The sequence below is a fragment of the Chiloscyllium plagiosum genome, chromosome 31 (assembly GCF_004010195.1).
Source record: "Chiloscyllium plagiosum isolate BGI_BamShark_2017 chromosome 31, ASM401019v2, whole genome shotgun sequence".
Lineage (NCBI taxonomy): Eukaryota > Metazoa > Chordata > Chondrichthyes > Orectolobiformes > Hemiscylliidae > Chiloscyllium > Chiloscyllium plagiosum.
Genome location: NC_057740.1, coordinates 35,104,093 through 35,113,718, shown reverse-complemented (window position 1 = coordinate 35,113,718; position 9,626 = coordinate 35,104,093). Strand labels below are relative to the sequence as shown.

Here is a 9,626-nt window from a genome sequence, read left to right as displayed (position 1 = left end):
CCTCTAGCTTATCTCTCCACGCTTCAGGCCCTCTGCCTTTATTCCTAATGAAGGGCTTTTGCCCGAATCGTTGATTTCGCTGCTCCTTGGTTGCTGCCTGAACTGCTGTGCTCTTCCAGCACCACTAATCCAGAATGTGCTCTACATCAGTATCAGTGCAATACCTGTCCAAATTTGTGCTGCTTGTATACTCCAAAAACTTAGCTTTTGCAAAGTTTAAACAGGTTGGAGCTCTACTCAGTGGAATGAGAAGAATGAGAGGTGATCTCATTAAAACATAAAGGGTTCTTAAGGGGCTTGACAGGGTAAATATTGAAAGGATGTATCCCCTCATGGGAGACTCTAGGAGCAGATTCCTTTCCTGTTGAAGGGCTTTTGACCGAAACGTTGACTTTCCTGCACCTCGGAAGCAGAGTCAGTATTTCTGGTTCAGTGACCTACCTTCTGAACCAGACCTGCTGTGCTTTTCCAGCATCACATTGTTCGACTCTGATCTGCAATCCTCACTTTCTTCTAGGACAAGAGGGCGTAGTCTCAGAATAAAAAGGCACTGATTTAAGATGGAGATGAGGAATTTAATCTGAGGATTGAGAGTCTTTGAAGCTTTTTACTGCAGAGAGCTATATGGAGGCAGAGTCCTTGTGTATGTTTAAGTCTGAAATAGATTCTTGGTCGGTTGGGAAATCCAGAATCACAGGGAAAGGGCCGGGAATTATTCGGGGGTTGGGGGGGGGGAGCTGTTGGATCAACCATGATCCTGTCAAATGGTGATGCAGGTTCGAAGGACTGAATGCCATTCTCTTGTTCCTGTTTCTTATGGTCTGAATGGAATCTGGTTTGGTTAGGCAAAGTATAATCATTTAACTGGAGAGAAAAAGATTACGAATTAAGTTCACAGCATTGCTGACTGTCTTTTATTTTTTATTTGCAGGTAATAAGCACTCTGAGGACATACGGTGAATGTGACTTATTTGTCATGCAGTTTTCAGAAGCTTCAATCTTCTTGTCATTTGCTAATTACTTACCGATGACTGACTAAATATATTTGTATCTTGCGTGCAACTGGACAGGTAACTCCAGCATAACCAAACTTTTCAATGTTCGGAAACCGAAGGAACCCTGCTAAAACTCTTCCATTGTTGGGGAAACTTTTACTTCACCATTATTGTGATTTCTGTATCATTTCCTGTGAATCGTTCCGAAAGACGTTCTGGGTAATGAGTTAAAGTTAGCCTGGACTAAGCGTTTTGTCACAGAGCTCGGCTTGGAGCGAATAGAACCTACAGACTGTTTACATTGGCATTGTTTAATTTAAATTTGGTGGGATAACTGCTGTTCAATCACATTAGGTGGATAAGCTTATTGACATACAGCATTGGCACAGTGAAGACTGTGTAAAATTTCCATGGGTGACCAGCAATGTGTACTCCATAGGAATGGGTGGGGATGAATAGAAGTGGTAAACCTTTTGCCTCTTTTTGGCACCTAGGGCCCCATTATTATTGGGCCCTGACTGCTGTGCTTAAATAATACAGTGGGGTCCATAAGTCTTCTCAGCAAGTGTGCAGTAAGCATCCATCCAGCAATATAAACATTACACTGCTCTACCTGTGCCTGAATATCAAGCTAAAAGCACTTTTCTTTTAGAAAGTCTTTGCTAACCTCTCACTGGAATGTTGATTTTTAAATGCAGTTGTCATGTAACAGCATCCACTTAAACTAAAGTGGGAGCAAATAACTGTATATCTTTGATTGTTGTTTAACACTGAATGCTACTTAACCTTTAACATTCACCTTTCCAACTGCTTCAGTGTGCCGTGATGTTTCCTTAGGAAAAAGAGCGGGAAAATGCACCTCTCTCTGAGCTGGTACGAGTGCAGAGTTAAACTGGTGAATAGTAAGGCAACTCCTGAGGCCTAGACCAAACAAAGTGTGCCTTGGTTACTGCCAAATGTAGCAAGTCAGTAAGGTCAGCTGACTAGCTTCAGCCAGTTGTGTGAATGCTGCAGTTTTTAAGTGTGAATGTACATTTACTGCCTGCAGTTGTGAGGGACCCAGCTGCATGTAGGCATCAGTCATGCTACTTATAACTTGGGCCTGTTTCTTAGCTTCGATTTAAGATTAATTAAGGTGCAACATGCCCTTCTCGCACATTGTTGGGAGCTTGTCAGGACTGTGAAGTGTTTTATAAGCCTTTTAAACAACAACAAAAGAGTTACAATTCAATGCCATCCATTTTGTTTACTTGTTTATTAAAATAATTTTTTGTGAAAGAAAATGTGTGGTTTTTTTTTAATAGAAAGATTGCAAGGGGCTTCTGAAGAGCTCTGACTAATTAATTTGCATTGTCACCCTAGAGGTGCTCTATCAGCGGTAGAGCAAGTGTCTGAACGCTCTGATCCTCAAAAAAATGCTTGTTCCGCTACCCAAGGACTTCATGGAACTTCATAGTGATTGGGCAGCAAGCTGCTACTTAGGGGAAAAACAAAAATTGCAGGAGAAACTCAGCAGGTCTGGCAGGATCTGGAGAGAGAAAGCAGAGTCAGTATTTCTGGTTCAGTGACCTACCTTCTGAACCAGATCTGATGTGCAACATGCCATTCCAAGCTGAGGTGCAGTTAAATTACAGGGGTTGTTGCTTTGTAATGTGAGTGCACACTGTGCTTGTGAACACTGGAGAGAAGGGGGAGCATGCTCCTACAGAGTTTGAAGGTGGTTGAGAAATTGAGAGCCAAGACATACACCTCCCTTTTGCCATCTCTTCCAATGTTTACTCACTAGACTGTTATTCTTGTTAATGACAAAGGGAAGCTTGTGATGTTAAGTTAACTAGAGTTCAAAAGCAACACCAGAGACACAAGAATGTCCACATTTACCAAGCAGCAGACTTCAGCTTATGGTCTACACAATGAATAAACGAGCTTGCATGTCGTCTATCTTTCCTTAAGTTTTTATTGTTTGGATTGAATTATTTTGTGTTGCAAAAGCATAATGAAAATGATTTAAAATCAAATATTGCAGCTCTTAAAAATTTAGAGTTCTTCTCGGCATTTCCCCTCAATTAAAATGGAGGAAAGGAATCTTCCTTTCAGTCTGTTTCACAAAAAGCTGTGCTGTGGGAATGGGTAGCGGTTGGTTCAAGTAATGCTGCATCGGGTCAAGTTGTTAAATGCAGCTTATGTATAAGAAGCTGCAGTGGTGGTCACAGCTTTATTCAAAAAAAAATTTTTAATGTTATCATTTTGTAAAAATGATTTGGAAAAGAAATTCTTCAAGGTAAATAAGTGTCAGTTCTGAAGATGGAGGTTTTTTTTAATTCATTCATGAAATGTGGTGTTTCTCATTGGGCCATCATTTATTGTCCTCCCCTAATTAACTTAATCTTATGAAAAGTATGAGGAGACTGTATAACCTAAATACTGTTTTTTCCCTCTTTTTAGTTGTCTTTGTTAGATCCTTCTTTTGGAAGGGGAAGGTGACTTCAATTAGAGTCTTGTGATTGTGCTTTGAGAAGTTTGACTTCTGACAGTGAATATATTTAGTTTTTAAGCTTGTTTTAATTTTAAAACCAGTCACTCAATGCGAAGGTGCCAAAAGCCCCTCCTCAGTTCTCAGGGGAACACCCATGGTGAAATGTATTAGATTTAACAGTTAACTATCCCTCGCAGGAGCACTAATAGAACTTCATTCATTTGACCTTGGAACTCTGAGCGGAAGAAATGGTGGAGAGCACTGAGCCAAGATTCTGCAAGGATGTTAAACCTGCAAACTGTGCTGGAAGGAACAGGGCTGTCATTGACTTGCACAGTTGGTTAAGCCGCCTTTGTGCCACCTACAACATTTGTATGGATATTGGTCTCTTGGAGCAAATTGGACAGCACTCTCTTAAAAGCCATGGCAAACAGTGAGGAGAGCAATTCTTTCACACAGACCATCGCACCATTGGAGCCTTATCCTGGCAAGAGTAGGCCAGTCTAAGAGCAGGTTGCACTAATATGTGCCAGATTTCACTTTAATTGGGTCCTTGTTTATAAAATAGCTGCACTTGGTCCCAGATGGTGCATTTTGGTCTTGTTTTCAAAACAGCTGAGTGGCGTAAGACCAGCAAGTAACATTGAGGCATCAAGGACACTGCTAAATGTTTGCACAGAGGGGTGGGGGACATGAGTAAGTCTTGGAAATTTATGCATTATTATAAAAAAAATCACTTGCACTAATTGAAAGAAAAAAGTTCAAGATTGGCTACTGATAAAACAATAAATTACTGCGTAATGGATTACTTCATGTCAGTTTGCCACTGTTTCCTCCAATTACCAGAGCTGGTTTAATTTTGGGCCCAGCGTTATGATGTTTCTGATCTTGTCAGTCTATTAGTGTCTGAAATGCTTACTTCCGAACTTTGGGAAGGTACAGAGGAAGTCAGTGTTCACCAGATTTCGAGACTGAGGGTGAAATGCAGCTCAACCACACTCAGAATGAGATTCTTCCTTCATTGTGAACCTGAACGCTTCTAGAGAGCAAGAGCACCAGTGGTGTCCCACGTCTACTTCACTGTACAGGTTGCTGGACCTCAGCTAACGCAACTGTAGCGTCCAGTGCCCCTTAGGTGAGGTAGGGGCCCCTGCTTTTGGTGACAGTGTCTGGGTGCTCATTGAGTAAGAAACAGCTTGAAGACTGGTCCTTACTATCCTCTCAACCAATTTTTAAATAGCATTTTGATGATGTCCCTTCCTAGATACCAACATGGCGAATGGTCACTTGGAATGAATACAGGCAAATGAATGTCGCCTCAGTGGAAATTGGGAAGAAAATTAGCATCACTGGCAAGGCCAGCATTTGCTGTGTCCTTGAACTGAGTGGCTTGCTACAGAAGGTAGTCAAAGATCAAATTGCTGTGGACCTAGAATCTCATGATGGTCAGACCAGGGAAGGACATCAAATTTATTTCCTTTAAAAGATGTGGGTGAGCCAGATAAACTTCTACTACAATTGATAGTTTTCATGGCTGCTGTTACAGAGGCTGATTAAATTCTAGGCAGAAGTGGGTACTGCAGATGCTGGAGATTAGAGTCAAGATTCAAGTGGTGCTGGAAAAGCACAGCAGGACAGGTTGCATCTGAGGAGCAGGAAAATCGAAGTGTTGTGCAAAAGCCCAAATGATGAAGGGCTTTTGCCCAAAATGTCGATTTACCTTGACTAAATTCTAGGTTTTATGAATTTAAAATTCCAGCAGCTGCCATGGTGAGACTTGAACACATCCTCCTAAGATATTTCTCTGTGCCTTCCTATTACAAATTGAGCAATATTATCATTTGTCTTAGTTCGTTCTTCAGCATTAATACATCAGTTCTTATTCCACTTGTGATAGAAAGAATCATTTGCCAAGCAAACAGCAAGCATCACATAATAATGCATTCAGGGTCTGCATCTCAAGTCATCTTTGATGAGTTAAGTGCTCCATACGATGTCAAGATGAGTCATCACATTTCATTTTGGTTTGATTGTTCAGTCACAGCATGTTGAAGTGTTGATGGTTTTCTTTTATTCATTCTTGAGATGTGGGTGTTGTTGCCTGAGCCAGTAGTTATTGCTTGTCTTAAGTTGCCCTTGTGAAGGTGTTGGTGAGCTGCAGCCTTGAATCACTGCAGTCCATGTGCTGCATGTAGATCCACACTGCCATGACAGAGGGGATTCCAGGATTTTGACCCAGCAACGTTGAAGGAATGGCAACATATTACCAAATCTGGATGTTGTTTGACTTGATTGGTACTTACTGATGGTGGTGTTCCCGAGTTGCTGTTGGTCTTATCCTTCGAGGTGATAGAGGTTGTGTGTATGGAGGGTGCTGTCTAAGGATCTTTAGTGAATTTTGATTGTTTAGGAGCGTGAGTATGGTTTATGTTGAATGAGCTGAGCCTTGTGTACTGTTGCTCCAATCTCTCCAGTATTTCATACTGAGACACCTAGATCAAAATAGTAGCACCAAGAAGGATTTGCCGATAAGAAAAAATGATGGGCCTCATATCATTTAATTGTCTGTGTGCAAATTGATCTAAATAGGGAGGATTGTCAGCAGTAATTGATGGTAGAATTGTAGAATATGTTTGGAAGGTAAATGATCACCATTGCCCGATCTGTCTATGTCTTTGTGTGCAAGTGCCGCTCTCTCTATTCTCCTCCCACCTCTCCCTCACTCTGTACAGAGAGCAGTGAGAACATAGAACTGAGCTTTAACCTGGTGGCAGGACATCAGAATCCAAGTGAATTGATTTATTCTATTAAACCCTCAATTCTAAGGAAGAACTTATATGTAGAATATCTAGTGGCATCCTTTTTTCTACAGTGATGTACCTGATTTGCTGACTGCCTGTCAGCCGTCTTGCTTTGCTTTCCAACTTGGTGGTGTTATTTTGTTTTATCTGGCACTTATTCCAAATTACAAACAACAGCCAAGTCATGTCTACTAATATCACAAAGCCTTTTATACTGCAGAGATTGTACATTGGGTGTTTACATTTATACTGGGTTTGTTTTAATAGGAACAGGAGTAGGCTATTCAGTCCATCCAATATTTTTCCTTCATTACAATCATGGCTGATTTGTTGTCTTAACCTCACCTACCCATCATGTCACACTTCTACATACCTGCTGTCTGAAAGTCATATCTTCTTCCAGGATAATGATACTGAAGAGCAGGAAGAAGGTAGGTGTTCTATTAAGACTTTAGGATACTGATGCAACATTGCAATGATGTCTCAGAGCTGCTCCTCACTTGACATGTATAGCATAGTGTGGATGGAGCTAAGAGAAGAACTAGATGCAGAGAAGTATGTGGCATAAACCAACTAGCATTATAGAGTCATAGACCTCTACAGTTGAACCTTCAGTCCAACGTGTCCATGCCGACTAGATATCCTCAATTAATCTAGTCTCATTTACCAACATGTGACCCATATCACTATAAACCCTTCCTATTCATATACCTATTCAGATGCTTTTAAATGTTGTCACTGCCTATTAAGACAGCTGTGCAGGTTTACTGCTGTTTTCACCTTCCACATGGTCCCTGTCCTCTCTCCCTCTTTTTTTCAGATTGCAGAAAAAATATCAAATCAACAGCAATGTTCCAAAACAATGCAACAGCTTATAAAACATGTAATTACTGCTGCAAGAATTCAGCTCCAACACTGAAAATACCTCCAATAAAAGAGTTGCTCTTATAGCTGCAATCTTTTTCATCCTCTGTCTTGGATTACCCAGAATCCTCTTCCTGTGATAGAGTTTCATATAATTCATGTGATGAGGGGATCACTGGCCAGGCCAGTATTTATTGCTTATCCCTATTGTGGATTAGTTTTCCAATAATGGAAGAGTAAAACTAAAAGCAGGCATATAAGTATGTAAGTTAGCTCACTGAGCTGGAAAGTTTGTTTTCAGGTGTTTCTAGGTAACATGACTAGGTAATATCAGCAGTGAGAATCAGTGATGATGTTACCTAGTCATGGTGAAGAAGTGTCTGAAAATAAACCCTCCACCTCAGCGAGCTAACTTACATACTTACTATCAACTTGAGCTACAACTCTCAAAAATTGCAAAAGCTGGCGTAGCTCAAATTGTCATGAATTGTATTGAATCTTAATACAAGAGTTTTGTAAAAATGTCGAAGCCAGTCTGTCTTTAAACCAAACCCACCAATATGAGCGTAGATACACATCACAATTAGTAGGTTCAGCAATAGGTTCACAACCAATGGAACTGGCATTAGACTAAAAGTCCAAGCTGTTTCCCCCAGGTGCAGGTCCATTCATCATCATTTGTCTACATGGAGCCCATAAATTATTTCCAAGGGAAAGCCAATTCCGACCAGATTTTTAACAAAAATTATCCAGACTGTTTGTGTATTTGGAAAGATGAAGGGAACGATATTGCCCAATACTGAGTAGGTCCTCATGCGTTTGACACATTGTACAACCAAACAGCACCCTGACCTAAGATCAGTGGATGCTGGCTCCAAGTTTGCTCACTGGGGTATGGGCACAGCGGAAGACCACCTCCTGGGTATGAATATAAGTTCGCTTTACTGTCATATGTACTCAAATAAAACGTTTACAAGCCACTACATTATGGCACCATCTTAGGTACAAAAGTACCTAGGTACAGATTCTTAAGAACACATTGTTAGGAAAAAGAAATAGAAAAATCAAAAGTTCAAATGACAGTGTCGGGGTCCATGTCAGCACCTCACCTCCAGTAAATGAAAGAGCGACCCCTTCCCATTGCTGCCTGTGAAAGACCTTCCAATGTGAGAATTGTCCTACTTTACGCACCATCACTTTGCCATTGGGCCCATCTTGCTGACGCCACTGAATCCACACTTGACCCACAGCCAGGAGACCCCATCTCTGCTGCTGCCTCAGTGACACCAGGTGCCCACATTCTGGGCTAAACATGTTGCCACGCCAATGCCAGAAGACCTCTGGCCAGGCTGTCAATAAACAGGTCCAGGCAGCAGGCTATGGAAGAGGATCATATCTGCCGACTGCCTGCCTCACTTACGTTCCGCCCCACATGTCAATGGAGAGGGAGTATGCTGTGTCCATCAATGCTCTCGATGCCTTCAGAGAGAGTTGGGCACAAATGGAGATAGAGTGGTTTATTTCCACATTCAACTCCATTGTGATTTATCCCCCTCCTTCTATCCCTAACCCCCTTCCCCTCACCCTCTCCCTTACTTTTAGAAGACAGCATTGTCGTCAACTGGCTTTTGTTGTTAATCATGAGGAGGAGTTGTGTTGGACTGGGGTGAACAAAGGTAAAAATCACACAACACCAGGTTATAGTCCAAACCTGTTGGACTATAGCCTAGTGTTGTGTGATTTTTAACATTGTTAATGTTCAATTGGCCACTTTCTGTGGTGGTGGGGAAAATATATTCTAAAGTATATCCACAATGGTGTTTTTTCACAGTGTCACTATATAAAAAAAAACAGCAAGTAGCAAGGTTTTCGCGGCACAGTAATTGTCATCGAGGTTGTAGAACTGTACAACACGCAAACAGATCTTTCAGTCCAACATGTCCATGCCGACCAGATATCCTAACTTAATCCAGTTCCATTGGCCAGCACTTGGCCATATCCCTCTAAACCCTTCCTATTCATATACCCATCTAGATGCCTTTTAATTGTACCAGCCTCTGCCATTTCCTATGGCAGCTTATTCCATACACGCACCACCATCTGTGTGAAAAAGTTGCCCCTTAGGTCCTTTTTAAATCTTTCCCCTCTCACCCTAAACCTATGCCCTCTAGTTTAGGACTTCCCCAACCCAGGGAAAAGACTTGTCTGTCTGTTTATCCTATCCATGCTCTTCAGGATTTTATAAACCTCTGTAAGATCACCCCTCAGCCTTGGTTCAAGTCCTGATTAGAGTGGTGCTGGAAAAGCACAGCAGGTCAGGCAGCATCTGAGGAGCAGGAAAATCGACGTTTTGGGCAAAAGCCCTTCATCGGGAATAGAGGCAGGGTGCCTGCAGAGTGGAGAGATAAATGAGGTGGGGGTGGGGAGAAAGTAACATAGAGTACAATAGATGAATGGGGGTGGGGATGAAGGTGATAGGTCAGAGAGGAG

The 9,626-nt window shown here is 41.7% G+C and overlaps 1 long non-coding RNA gene across 2 annotated transcripts in view; it reads left to right on the top strand.

Moving 5' to 3' along the window:
* The window catches only part of LOC122565407, a 15,521-nt gene extending 13,243 nt beyond the window's left edge, over nt 1-2,278 (top strand). For both annotated transcript variants that reach the window (XR_006316161.1, XR_006316162.1), the window contains one exon: nt 932-2,278. This is a non-coding gene — a long non-coding RNA (uncharacterized LOC122565407). The remainder of the gene's footprint in view (nt 1-931) is intronic.
* Nucleotides 2,279-9,626: the final 7,348 nt, after the last annotated feature.